Here is a 15,268-nt window from a genome sequence, read left to right on the forward strand (position 1 = left end):
GGCGTCTAACCTCACTGCTATCTTATTGTAGACATAGCGAGAACCACGAATATAATTGTCAATCCATGGGATGAAGCTGATTCAACTAGTGCATAGAAGCTACAAGAGGTTGTCAATCTCTTGGAAAATAACAAACAACTCACATTCAACTCAAGCTATACTCAAGACAGGAATCACCAAAAGCTACTCGCCCATCGAAAAACAAATCACATCCGTTACAGCATCAAACGACATCCAAAATTTGCAAAACTTTTAGAACATGTTTATAAGACTTAAGCACATATGCTTACGGTTTCAAAATCTCACTTTAGGTCAAGTGAAAAAATCACGATTATTAACAGTAGAGTGAGTTTTTGACCTAATCGTTTTCGACCTAGAATGTATCTAAATGCAATAATGTCGAAATTCTTTGCCTATACTTAATTTATGATTTTGAAGGTTAAATTTCTACTTATGATGAAATTAGGTCGCATATCAACGACGTCAAAAGCTACGGATTATCATGAAATGCTTACGTTATTGCGTAGAGCTTTTATTTGCGATTGCAACGCAACAGACTGCACTGCAATGTGACAACCGGGAAGAGAGTAGGAAGCGCGAAAAGGAGAGAAGTGAGCGTCGTTAGTTAACGTTGTGTTTCTATTATCCAAAAAACTTCTAAAAAACTTACAAAAATTTTCTTTTATACTTTAGTCAAAGTTTTGTGGTCAAAACTAATAATCTGAGAGCTCTAATTAAAGACAGGTTGATACAATTTGGAAGCTTGTAGCCCCGGCTCATCAATTACATTGTTTATTTAAAAAGTAGGAATTACAATATTTTCGATTCATCAAAATAATAAGTGTGTTTACAATGAAAGCTTCAAAAAATGTTATCCGAGTTAGCTTGCTGCTAACATTCCTTCCCTTCTCGTCTGTGTTGTTCCTTGACACAACTTCATGGGTTGAAGTAGTCTTCGGGTTGGTGGTTAGCAAGACGGTCTTTAAGCGTTTGTAATGCTTTCTCATATCTGATTTTTCTCTCTTTGTCATTAGGAATCTGTAAAAACTGCATGGTGACTCTGTTTTTAAGCTCAATGATTGAATAGCCAACAAATCTAGATGTGAAGTTGCTTATCATTGGCCCAAATATCTTCGTTCGTCAAGTGAAGAAACCTGTATAAAATGCTTCTTCAAACGCCAACATATTACTTGAGGACAAAAACATGCATCGGGCGTAGAATCCATAAAGGACTTTTTCGGAAGGCTAGCCACTTAAGCCATAGCAGAGATTCTTATTGTCTTGGAGGAACGACATCCATGGTGCTCCTGCTTGCTCTAGCTCATGAAAAGCTTGAATACATGTGAGCAATATTTTGCAAATCTTGTATAGTATGGCACATGAGAGGTCAGGGAGGCTTTTGAAGAAAGTCATGACGTCCGTAAGGGTTTTCACCATGTTTTCCTCTATTGGCGTTCCCTGCTCTGGAGTTGGCAATCGTGGGATGCTTCAGCCATGTAGGTCGCTTCTTTCTTAGTGCTTCATATGCTTGCTATGTCCTTACCCTTGGTACATGACAAAATGTTAGGTCTTTTGGTAATGTGGAAGGTGCTCTTGTGATTAGAATCAAATATCTTGGATTGTTGTTCAATCAACTCTTTCTCCAGTTGGGGTAGACATCCTCTGTGCCTTTTGTCTGCATATCCTTGTATAATTTTTCTTTTCCCTGTAATAGCTCTACTTTGATCAAAGGGTATGGCAATGATTGTTGATGCCACTGTGCATTGATTTGATTGGGAGTGAGTTGAGTGACTTTGATTGAGTGGAGAACTCTCAACTCCCAATCCATCACTGCTTTCCATTCGGCATCTATCTTCTGGGCCACCTGCTCCTTGAGTGCATCTTCTTCAGCTTCAAAAAGCTGGACCATGGGCACTTGCTCAACATCAGTCAGTGGTACCTGAAAATCATCATTTCCTTCTAGCATTTATGTCGGCTGTGTTTCCATCTCAACAAAAGAGACTGAGGGAATTTAGATAGTTGGTTGCTCTAAAGGACCCGCTTTTTCTTGTGTCTTTGGTTGTCCCTCTTGCAGCAGATGATTGACTCTCTCAGTCTCTTTAAGCAGTTGTTCTTCGCGTTGTTCCCGCAACAGTGTAAGGTCTCTTCTTTGAGATTTCTCTAGCTTCAGCTCTAGCTCGAGTTCCTTGTTTTTCTTTTCCAGAGTCTTATAGACTTCATCTGTACCTTTTATTGAAGCAACGACACGATTTTCTCTTATCTGTCTCAAAAAAGATGCCTGATCATTGATCCTTTGCTCTGAGTATTGCAGAGAAGCGTTTACTACATCGAGCTACACTTGGAGCTTCTGAGTTGTGATTAGGAGTTTATTTGTTACCTCTGTCAACTGTTGATCTTTAGTTTTGCAGGCATCGAATAAATTGGTTAGAAGCTCTTCGAGCTCCTCCATTTCTTTCTGTTGTTTCTCTTTGACAAGCTGGTGCTGTTCTGCCTCATCCTTCAGCTCTTTGATCTGTCTCTGTAGATATGAAATGATATTCATTCTGTCATCTAATACTCCTTGTAGAGTATCGATGACCATCTCAAGATCTCTAGCCTTAGCACTGCGGCTAAGTGTTGTTGTCCGCATTTTTTCTGTCATCTGCTGCATCTGCTTGACGTATTTATTTACTTGCATGATGACTTCGTTGTTGTCTCCCATTCTTTAGACTCTGTAGGCTGTCTAGATGTTTCAACTGTTTCAGTGTGTGGCTCCTTGGCTGGTGCTGTGGTGGTTGTTTGTGGTTGCGGCAAGAGTTGTTTTTCACCTTGAGGTGTTGCGGTTGCTTCGACTGCTTTTGCTTCTTGACACTCCATGGATGCTTCGACTGTTTTTTGTTGGGTGGTCATACAAGATTTGTCTCTGTTTTTGTTGCTTTGGGATACTCAAAGCTGGATGTTGCTTGCTTTTCAGGCTCTTTTTCTTTGGCTTCCTCGCCCTCATTGGGTCTAACTGTTGGTGAAGGGCGAGGGCTTGGCATTGGATGGTCTGCTTGCTCCGTAGCGGGTGAGGTTAGCTTCGGAGATAGCTTCCCTTGGTTGTGATGTGTTTCGCTTTGTTTCGTAGCCTCCGCTCGTCTTTGTTGCGCTGTTGCATCTTCTCTTGCTTTTCTCTCAACTTCTTGAGCTTCTTTTAATTTTAGGGCTTCTGTCTCTGTGTACATTTGTTCAAGAAATTTTGCAGGGTTTTTGGTTCTGGGTCCCCTTATCTTTTTTGGAACCCACCTTTTCCTATCCTTACCTGCAGCTTGGCAGCTTCTTTCATAAGTTTATTTTTCTCTTTCAAACCTCGCCTTCTTTTGTTGAGGTTCTTCTTGATGTGCATCTATTGCTTTCTTTTTCATCTCTCCAATTCTAGCCCTCCTCTCCTCATTGTCCGAGCTCTCATGAGCTTCGTGGGAGCTTTCGGCAGATTCTTCATCTGACTTATAAACTCTCTTCAATGAGCGTGTGGTTCTGGGAGAAGGTTGTGCAGACACAATCCATGTGTTCTGATCTGGGACTGGCGGCAAATTGTCGGTCATGCCAATAGCATGATACGCTATTCTCGTCAGTTTTTCACGTGCGCCCAAATATGTGATTTTACCTTCTTTCTTGGTGCCCTTCAGCATTGTCAGCACATATTGCACGTGATCAATGGGCTGCCTGATTGTTGACTTCAACACTTGGGTGAGGGTAGTCGCAACCGCATGATTTGGGGTGGTGTACCGTGGCTGTCTCTTTGCTAAAAAGTGGAAGTGTTGATGGTATAGACGAGCTGGTTCTTCCACTTGCCTTTGGATGAGGTCGGTAAAAGTTGTAGCAGTAGTCTCCTTGGTGAATGTGCCTTCTGTCTTTCTATCTCGGGCCCGCATTGTCATCCCTTCAGTAGGCAGCTTCACGCCTCGGCCACAATCCCTTTTGTGATAACAACTTCTACTTTCTGCCCTTGTTGGTTGGTGATTTGGGCTGATTCATCCTCTTTGATAGTAGACAATAACTCATAGGCTTTCTGGAAATCTACTCGCATCGTTCCTGGTTGTAGAATTCTCTGAGGCTCAGCCTTCTGTTGGCTTCTTTTGTGTCTGGCTTTGCAGCTACATTATATATTCTTTTGGTAGCATCTGCAACTCTACTTGGTGTCCTTCCTCGCTCTTGAACCTGCCTGTGAAAACCGTGGTGTTGTTTTCTTCAAGCTGTTCTCTTGATAAATATGTTGCCTTGGCCGTCTTCACTGAACTTGGATCTAGCTGGTAGGGTGTGGCAGCTCTTGCAACTTTTCCTTCTAAGACACCCTTTTCTTAATCTTCTCAACAGCTTGCATTGCTCCTGTTAGGGGAATACAGTGCCAAAGTTAGAAAATTTTAGAAATTCTGCTATGATATGCCATGAGTCTCAATTGCTGATAAATTGAGTCCAATTTGCTTCAAATCAATTTTGGAGCATGCATAGATGCATAAAAACATGTAAAGATCAAAATTATACAGTTCAGGCAAAAATTTGCGACTAAAGTAAATAATCGCGATTATTTACAGCTGGGAAAATTTTCCAACTTTTTGCATTTTTGACATGATAGGCTTGAACTATATGGCATTTATGTGCTCTCAGTGAAGTGTGGGCTTATTTGAGTGCACTGGGTGGAAATGGTGCCAGATTTAGGCTTTCAGTCTCTGAAATAGTAGATATACTGAGATTTTGAGTTTTTGAGATCCAAACGTGCTCAAATTTGGTCAATGGACTTGGGACATCATATGCTTTAATCCAATAAGGTCAAAGTTGTAATTTTTTCCTATTTTGGCAAGAAAGTAAATAATTGCGATTATTAACTTTTTAATCAAAATGTAATTTTTTTGGTGCAACTTGGTTCTAAGCATAATGTAAACTCTGTGTATGAGATATGGGTGATTTGGATCAAAAAATGTGACAGATAACTCAAAAATTGGAATGGAAAGACTTTGGTGCGTTTTTTTTTGGCAATTTCCAAGTTTTTATTGATCATTTTGGCTCATACTTGAAATGTGGCATGTAATAGATGTGTACAAGTGATAGGTGAAGTGAAGTTACCATTTTGAAGACAAAAAAGTACAAAAGTAAATAATTATGATTATTTCAATCAGTCATCTTTTACAAAACTTGACAATTTTTTGAGATAAATATATTCAATACATCTATAACAAGTCCTAAATTGAATTTGGTAAAGTTTTGTCGTGTCGGCATCACTTCGTGCTTTGTGGACTCTGAAATCATCGACTTTTGTGATTAGATGGCCTGTGGAGTTGTTTAGTCACTTTTGAGGTTATGGACTTGTCCACTATATAGTCCTGATGCTACCCATCCAGTTTTGGTCCCTTTGGAGTCAGTTTGACTTCATGTGTCAAATTTGATGCTTTGTAGCCTTCGAGCTGTTTTCTGTTGTTCGAGAGCTTGCCTTGACAGTTTTCATGAAACCATCTATGTACATTATGTATAGACCCAGTCTATAAGCTGTCTGTGGAGTCAGATTCCAATTCTGACATATGACAGAAACCTAGATTTTTTACTTGGGACCCCCCTCGACTCCTGCCAAATGGTCTTCTAGTGATATAGAAGTGTTCTATTATATAGGGGCATGCTATAGTTCAAGTCTCGTCCAATTAGGTTGAGCTGATAGGCCGCTATGGTCAATTTTTGGTCATAGGATCTCGTGTACTAATCGATTTATAGGGTTTTTTTCTTGAGCCTAGACTTGCTACTGGCCATATAGAATTGGTCATTGATAAGTATAGAACTTACCCCTCATGTCTTGTGTGAGACGGCGCTGTAAACGGGCGACTATGGACTCCAAAAATCGCGCGCGAAGAAGGCAAAGAGCTCTCTTCTCCAAAGGTGACTAGTGGAAATGAGGTGATTTTGAGCTACTTTGGATATCTATACTCGGATTTCATTTTTCCTCAAATTTCTCTGTTAGTCCTACTAGGCCGCCAAATCTATATTAGACTCAAAAATATCTTCAATCGGATTACGGTAGCTCATTCTGCAAGAATTTGCGAAAGTAGGCCTTGACAGCTTAATTTAAGCTTCCCGCTTCCATCTGTCGATTTGATTGAAATTTTTTGTGTCTGTTTGTCTTGTCCTTCTGATCATCAAGATATCTTTAGTTTCTCCATCTAAGCTCATTTGCTATTTATTATTAATTTTTAATCATTTTAATTAAAAAAACAAAGAAAATATCAAAATGCGCTAAAAAAGAAAAGTGAAAATACAATAATTAAGAAAATCCATGGAAAAACATAGCTTTATTTTTTTTTGGTGGATTTCTTCATTTTTAAGTCCCAATATCAAGAAAAATGATGAAAAATAACCCAAAAAGACTATTTTTTGATAGTATATACACTATTTACACTCATCGAGAGATGTTATCAGTTAAATTTTCCATGTTGATGACTTGGTAAGGGCATTATTAGGTAATTTTGCAAAAAATCCCACGTTAACATCAAACTTTTTCCTTCCTCTTCAAACATTGCCCTTAATTACTTAGTTCCCTTCCACCCCTCCTAGATGGCGTACCCTGGGACGATTGTGTGCATGGGTTGAACAATCATGTCTATGCATAACCTTGGTTTACTCTACTATGCTTTGAAGATCAATGCAATTCAAACCATTATGCTGTGCAAGAGTTGGGTCTTGAGTAATAACTCAAGGGTTTCTGATGTCGAGGTTTTCTGTTGCTGTTTTCCAAAGAGAAAATCTTGTAGCTTGTGTGCTCTTTTCTTTATTGTACCGTTAGGATGCTTTGGCACACTGATTTCTTGAGCTGTCGGTATCAATAATGATGGTTGTCGAGTTTTTACCCGCCATTGGTATCTTGGTTTGCTTTGGTTCAAATGTTGGGGTTGAGTCTTTTGAAACTCTCCACTGCCTTATTGGTTTTACAGTTTGCGGAGAAGATAAGTGCTCCCTTTTCTTCCAAATTTATTTTGTTTTAGATGTTTTGAACTTTGGAACCTTCTTTGGTACAATAGATGATGTTTGGGCACCCAAATTTGAATCGGTTTGTCCTTAACCTGTGCCTTTGGTACCCATATATGCTTGACTCCTTGCATGCTACTTGTAGTGTTTGCTTGTCTCGATAGGATGGAGAATATTGATTATTTCGTGGTTTGTTCTGCTGGTAACCTTCTTTCCATTCTTCCTTGCTTGGTGCAATTGGAACAATGAGTTGTCCGCCTTTAGGTGATAGCTTGAGCTGATTGGTATCCCAATCTAGTACTGCCTTGTACGTTCGCATCTATGAAATTCCAAGAATCATTGTTTCATTCATGTGTTCATCTGGTAAGCATATAAACTGATGAGGGCATGAACATCCATGTACTATCACATTTACTCCCAATGTCGATGTTGGGTTCTTGTTGCATCCTTTAATAGTCGATATTCCTGCTATCTAAGATTGACTTGTTGCTTTCTTGTATGTGAAATAATTGACTGCATTTACGCGAGCTCTTGTATTGACCAATGCATTTGTGTTATGATTGTTCGACTGTACTTTGATGCAAAGGTCCATTCCATCTAACCATTCATCATACGTTGACACTGCATCCTTCTGTAATTTCCATAGTCGGTCATCTAGTTCCAGAGTGTTGATGGGAATAGGTATTTGGTGATTTTTGAGAGCAGCTTTCCTTTTGAGTACTCAAAGCCGAGCTTCCTCTTGGGCTTCATCAATAACCTGTCGTCATTTTATCTTTCTTTGCTTTGCTGCATGCATATTTTCTAGAAATTCATTGGTTAGTGGCAAAATGTACTCCTTTAAACGACATCCACTAATCCAATTAGCCATTGGTTCACCATATAGGGTGGACAAATTCACTGCTCCGCTTGGAGATACATCTTCAATGATAAACGGTCCGTTTCCCTTTTTCTTAAACTTGGGAATATGTTGCTTAAGGGAATAGACTAAAACTAAGTCCCCTTTCTTGAAGATTTTTGTAGCTAGATGGGAATCAAAAAACTGTTTTTGTTTTTGCTTTTGTGCATAGATGTGAGCTACAACTGTTAGTCGTTGCTCATCAAGCTCTTCTAAATCTTCAAGTCTCTCTGACAATTCATGTCCACTCCACTCAAGATCCTTAGCTACCCTTAGTGTTGGCAATAGAAATTCTATCGGCAATATGGCATTAAGAACATAAACAAGGTTAAACGGTGTAGCATTTAAAGCTGTCTTGAATGAAATTCTATAAGCCCATAGAGCGGCATGGAGATTCATTTCTCAATCTGTCCATCTGAACTAACCACTTTAGTCAATACCGAGCTAAAAAATTTATTCGTATGCTCAGCTTGTCCATTTGGTTGTGGGTAATATGGAGCTGATTTGTTATGGACCATAAATTCATTAAGGAGATACTCAATTACCTCATTGAGAAAATGAGTTTCTCTATATCACTGACAATTTCTATTGACCAGTCCATATCTTGTGAACACATTCTCATATAAGGATGCGGCTTTGGTTCTGTCATCATTCTTTTGAGTTGCTTTAGCCTGGACCCATTTGGTCAAATAGTCCGTAGCTACAATGATATATTGAGCTTGGGTTCTATAAGCAGGTGGATGTATTGGCGCAACAAAGTCTATACCCCAGTTTGAAAAATGCCTTCCCCCCATCATTGGTCTTAAGGGCATGCTATCTACACGGGTTGGCATTTTAGCTCGTTGACATGCATCACATCTTCAAATATATTCTTTGGCATCTGCAAAAAGTTTTGGCCACCATATGCGTGCCATTAAGATTGCTCTTGCGATGGTCTCACTAGAAAAGTGACCTCCAGCTAATCCAGCATGTGCTTGTTCTATAATGGGAATATAATCTTTCATTTGCACAAAGATGCAAATGTTGATCCTTGCCTCTTTGATATAATTGGTTTCCAATAAGATCTCTTGCTTCAGTTTCAATTTCTCTTTTGGCGGCGTTTACTCAGAGGATATGTTCGACTTGATAAGTAAGTAACTAGATAGTTACTCCACTTAGAGCAAGTGATATTTGGAACAATGTCACCTGAGGTATGGGTGCTTGTTTTTAACATTGAGAACATTTTTTTACAAAAGAATGAACATCCCTCCTCATAGTTGGCCAAAATACTCCAAGTCTCAAGATCCGTTGCATAGTTTGGTCTTCTGCAAAGTGAAGTCCCACTATGGTAATATGTGCTTGACTTAGGTATTGGGTTTTCTCTTTAGGATTAATACATAAAAGAAATATTCCATCTCGATTTCTTTTGTACAACCTTTCAGCTAGTAGTTGTTACATAGCCAATTGCTCGATTAATCTTATTGTAATAGGAAGTGTATTTTGTGAATCCACTTGAGTATGGTCATCAATGATACCATATTTTCCGACCATTGAGGTATCATTTCCACGGAGAGCAGATATGCATCTGGTAGATCATCGTCTACTCCCTTAGGTGGTTCTCCTGTAACAATCCTTAACAAATGATCTGCTTTTTGATGAGTGGTGCCCTTTTTCACAACTACAGTGAAATCAAATTTCAAAAGAATAATGAATCATCTCACGATTCTTCCTGTGTTGCATGGCTTTTTGACCAAGTACAATAAGGCTTGGTGGTCCACAAAGAGCACAATTTTTTTTGCTAGTAGGTAATATCTATACTTTTTTACGGCATAGATCATTCCTAATCCTTCCCTTTCTGTATTTGTGTAGTTTTTCTCTGGTATATTCAACTGTCTGCTAGCATAAGAAATAGAAAAATCATATTTCCCGTCTCTTGGTTGAGCTAGGATACACCCAATGGCAAAATTGGAAGCATCTACATGTATGTGGAATATCTTATTTCAATCTGGTGCTTTTAATATTGGAGTTGAAGTGAGAGCTTGCTTAAGCTTCATTATAGATTCTTCAGACTCATCAGTCCATTCAAAGTGTGTAATCAAGATGTACATGGGTTTTGCAATTATAGAGTACATGTAAATGAATCGCTTGTAATATCCACAATGTCCCATGAAAGCTTGAACCCATTTTACTATTTTCGGTCTAGACAAATCAACAATAACATGAGTTTTATCCATATCAGTAGCTATGCCATTTTTAGACACTATATGTCCAAGAGTTTTTCCTTGTCTTCCTATAAATGTGCATTTTTCAGGATTTAAGAAAATCCTATAAAGTTTACATTTTTTGAATACCTTTTTGAGGTGTTCAAAATGATCAGCCCGGATTGATGAATATACACATAACTCATCCATATATACTTCCAAGAAATTCCAAAGATATTATTTAAAATCATGGCTCATCAATCTTTGAAAGGTGACAAGAGCATTAGTTGACTCAAAAGACATTACCTGCCGATATGCAAAAATACCCCATTCAGTTGCAAAGGAGTTTTATGCTGATCTTTGGTGTCAACCAAAAGTCTATTGTATCCAGAAAAGCCATCTAAAAATCTATAAGCTTCTTTTCTTGCAAACTCATCCTAAAACATGCTCAATGATTGGAAGAGGAAAGCTGTCTCTAATGGTAGTTGCATTCACTTTCTTGAGATTAACACACACCCTTAATTTTCCATTTTTCTTGGGTTCTACCACAATTGGAGACACCCAATCTCTGTGTTCAATTTCATAAATAAATTCAGCTTCCTTTAGCTTTTCTATCTCTTCTTTGATCTTTTTGACAAATGTCTCATTATAAGTGTATGGCCTTTGTCTGATTGGTTTCGCATCATCTCTCATCGGTTTGATATGTTACAGATTTCTAGATCAACACCCTTGAGATCCTTATAAGACCAAGAAAAGATATCTCGGTATTCTTTCAGTAAGCTTATCAAAAGATCTTCTTCTTCTTCCGTCAGGTCGTTTGCAATGTAGGCAGGTTTAGGCTCTTCTCCTAGTTAGGCCAGATCTATCTTTTTTGCGTTTTCAGGTCCTTCTTATGACTCGCCCTGTTTTCGTAGTTCCCTGAGACAGGTTGTTCGACTATGATATTTCGATCTTGGAGAGTATATTTCTTGTAATGGGATAAAACACTCATGATCTTTACCATCCTCCTTAGTGGTTTCCATTTCAGCTGTATATATCTCCTTTAGAGCTTTCTTCGACTTTTGATACTTCTTTCTCCGTTCAACTCGTGTCATGGTTGAATCCTTGTCCTGGTACTTAGGTTTTGCTTGAGTTTATTTTCTTGTTTTTCTTGATGTTTTTGATATTTCCTGCTTTTCGTTTAAAGGATATCTCTACCAGTGATTTTTTGTTTGACACAGTCTTGTGCATCTATCTACATCAGAAACTGTGTTCTACTGGAGACTGATGGCATAGGTCTAGCTTTCAATTTTCTCGTGTCTCTTAGTTAGATGCTATATTTTATGACATAATAGAGGTTTGAAAAGACTTTTTGAGCCTTCATCAAGTCCTTGGAGTCGTAAACTTCATCTTCAAGGTGAAGGGTTGAAATCATTTGTATGGGAATTATGTCATAGCCATCCTCGTTGCAAAATTGAGTAGGCATAGATGTATTTACACATACATCCATTGTTGCTAAAATTTGAGTCCACTCAAATGGCTCAAACAAATGCTCTGGAAAGGGTTTAGTTACATAGGATTTATCTATGCAATCCCTTTCTAAGATACATTCTTCTCATTTTAAGCTCCCATTTTCTGAGGCTCCGCACCTCCAAATATGTGTGCCTTTGTTCAACCAAGATGGAAGCTTAGTTTCAACCGAAGAGACTGAGTCAAATTCTTGTATGGGCGTTTTCATGACATCTCTATGAGTGTAATCTTTTAGATTAACCCTTGTTATTGATCCCACTTGCTTCAAGTACAGATAATTGTTTCCCCAATCCTGGATAAGTTGTACTTGTCGCATGAAAGGTCTTCCCAAGCTGATTTCATAATCGAGTTTCTTTCCAAAGTCCAATATTGCAAAGGTATGTTGATAATCAATCCCACAAGGACTAGCTATCACCTTTTCAAGCAGTCTTAAGGGTTTGTCGATATGTCCATCAGCCAATTGCAATTTCATTCGAGTTTTTCTAATGGCTGGTTTTTTCCATGATTCCCATACTGCTTTTGTGGCTATGGCTATGCCTGCCCCACTATCCAATATTGCCATGGTTTCTATATCATTATATCTCACTGGAAGAGTTGTGTTTCCTCCTTCCCCTTTGTAGTATTCTCCAACTTTGTCCATTGGAATGGATCGAATCTCTTTGTTATCCGTTTCGTATTTCAACTTTTCCAAAATTTTCACAATTAGCCCTGTTATCCCCACCTTCTCTAGAGTTTTCTATAGATCATTCCATAAATATGGTCTGATTTTTAACAGTTCTTATAAAGTAAGAGTGCATTGGCTGGGTGTAGACATGATTGAATGAATGTTGTCTACCTCTAGGGTCTGTTTCACTCTCTTTATCTGAGTGGTTTTACACACTATGTATTCATCTTTGTTATCTCCCAAGTACAAGGGTAATGTTTTCAGAGTCATGGATTTAAATATTCCTGAAGATTCAGAACCGCAATCCCCATACAAGGATTGCACATCCATGTCCATGTCAGGAGGTAGATTGTCTAACCAAACTTCCTCTATAGGAGCCGACTTCAGAGTTAGGCTCCCATCATTAATCTCTCTAACTTTTTCCCATAAGTGCTTCGGCCAGTTTTCTTCTACAAATCAAATTCCATCTAAGGCATCTTCGTTGTTAGGCACTATGAGTTTTGGCTCTTTAGTTTCAAGGTGGGGTTCTACCACCATTTTGGATTTCTCTTTACTGACTCCTACCACAAGCTCTTCAGGTTTTGCCATACTCTCAAGCTTGGGTTTTTGTTTTTCCAGCTCTTGAGTAATTCTTACCAAATTATGATAAGCTTCAAGCTTAGCTGCTTCCATATCTGGAGAAGGATAGTTTTTTCATTTGTTTTCCATGTTTTGGCATGCTCTAAGTCTCGCTTGGTAAGCTTCCAAGGCTGCATTAATTGGCTCCAAATTTTTATCTACCAAAATTGATCCTCTAGATTTCATGGTGGTTTCCTTGATTTCACTTCTAGTTTCTTTCACTTTTTCCTAGAGTAGTTTCTTGGCTTTTTCCTTGACTTCAACCCTTTCTTTTTGTTTTTTCATTTCATACCTTTTGCTTCTGCTTCTCTTGGTCTTTCAAGAGAAAATTTTACTATTCTCCGAATCATCAGAGGATTTATGTTTCTTTTTCTTAGCCTGGGCTCTGGTGATTACCTTGATTGGGACAATCGGTTCACTTTCAGATGAGCTACTAGGTATCACGTGGACTACGTTCACTATTGTTTTACTCTTGTTTAAAGGATTTTTTGAACAATCTTCATGGAAGTGTCCTCCCTTTTTGCAACATTGCATACAAAAAACTTCAACTGGCTTAATGTTCTTATCAGGCTCTGGGCATTCATTTTTCCAATGATCATCTGCACCACAGTTGTGACAGTTTCCAGTTCTTGGCTTAATCATGGGTCTTACCATTGGAGGTCTAACACCTTGATTAGCTACATAGTACATTGGTGCAAGTTTTGGTGTAGTATAAGTCATAGGTTCTTCCATTGGTGGTGGATGTGAATTATACCAATCTCCTTCTTCCATTATTGTAGATGGACTAGGCTCAGTATAGGGTGTAACAGGTACTAGCGCTTGTTCATCTATGACTCCTTCTAAATGCATGTACTTTATAGGCACTGCATTATGTCCAGGATATGAAGGTTGTTGACCCAACTCGGGTTGAGGTCTTTCCATACCCATTGGTGGTCTTTGAGTTGGGGGCCATATTAGACTGATATATGTACATGGGTTGTCCTTGTGGCCTCATAGGCCCGTATTGAACATTCCCATCATACTTTGGTTGGTAACAACACTCATTGGCCTCATGGTTGGTCCATTTACCCTTAATTGCACACCATTTTTGCAGTCTAATTGGTTGTCCCTGTTGAGGTATCCCTTGTCTTGGTCCCCTCATAGGTGCTTTTTGCATGTTATTCATCATTTCATTCATCCTTTTGAGCATGTCTTCTATGGCTGTAAGCGCTAATGCAGTAGCCATTCCCGATTGTGCTGGTTTGGTGGATGTTGTTTTCTCACTTATATTATCCTTAGGGACATCTTCTTCATTAAAAATATCACAATTGTCTCCTAAGTGACTAGCATCTGACACACACTCTTCTAGGGTCATATGTTTCTTTCTATACAATATAGCATGAAGTTCTTTGTTTAGCAGTCCCTCTAGAAACAATGATACTAATCTTTCTTCTGCATGTATCTCTAGCTCTGGACATCTTGCAATGTATTGCTTCATTCTAGTTGCACAATCCCTAAGAGACTCACCTTGTTTCTATTTAAAGCTATAGATTTGAGCTACCATATTATGTTTGATCCCCGTTTTGGAACATGCAGCTACAAATCCTTGAGCTAATGTATTTAAGTCCATGATTGACCTTGGTGGAATGTTTTGGAACCATGTCAGTGCTTTTCCTTCTAATGTCATTCCAAATCTCTCGAATTGAGTATGGAAATAAAAAATGCGCTTTGCTCTTAACACTTGCTTAAATCTTGCTAAGTGGTCATATGGATCCCTAGATCCACTGCATTTCTGACCCATTTTTGAAAATCAGCTGCTTTGACACGTCTATTTGGTTCAAATCCCGATCCCCTGGCAGTTGGTCCTGTTCTGAGTCCTTCAAACCAGTCTGTTGGAAATAGTGACTCATGTAGCCCTGGACTGGCTTTAGTGTCACCTGGTTTTCTTGGTGATGATGTAGTTTTTGGTTTTTTAACATTACTCTCAAAAGATCTCTCATGGAGTTCGTCTCTTGGAATAGTTTATGGTCCTTGGCCCAATATCCAATCCCTTATGGAGTACCCTTGGTATTTGGTTTGTTCCACCTCCTCAGGAGTCATCATAAAAAAGTTATTGTTATAACAATTCCTAAATAGGTAGGTCAGTAATCTGTTGAACCCTTGTCTTTGATTTTAAAGATATAGATGATATTCATGGGTGTTAATTGTCCTGATTTGGCATGAGAAGTCCATAGAAGATCTTTGACGTTTCTATCCTCCCAACAATAGACTCCGATTCTCGGATTATCCGTACTAAGCCGTTTCAAGGGTTTCAAATCAACTTGATCATATCCCTCAAATTCTAAAGTCGGTGGTCCTTCTTTTGCTGCCATATCTGGAATTATGGTATTTACTTCTAATCTTCATTTGTCTATCACGTCCGGGTTTTTAACTTGTAAATACTAAGTTCCGTTTTTA

This window comes from Adiantum capillus-veneris, chromosome 7 (genome assembly GCF_014529385.1).
Source record: "Adiantum capillus-veneris isolate H3 chromosome 7, ASM1452938v2, whole genome shotgun sequence".
Taxonomy (NCBI): Eukaryota; Viridiplantae; Streptophyta; class Polypodiopsida; order Polypodiales; family Pteridaceae; genus Adiantum; species Adiantum capillus-veneris.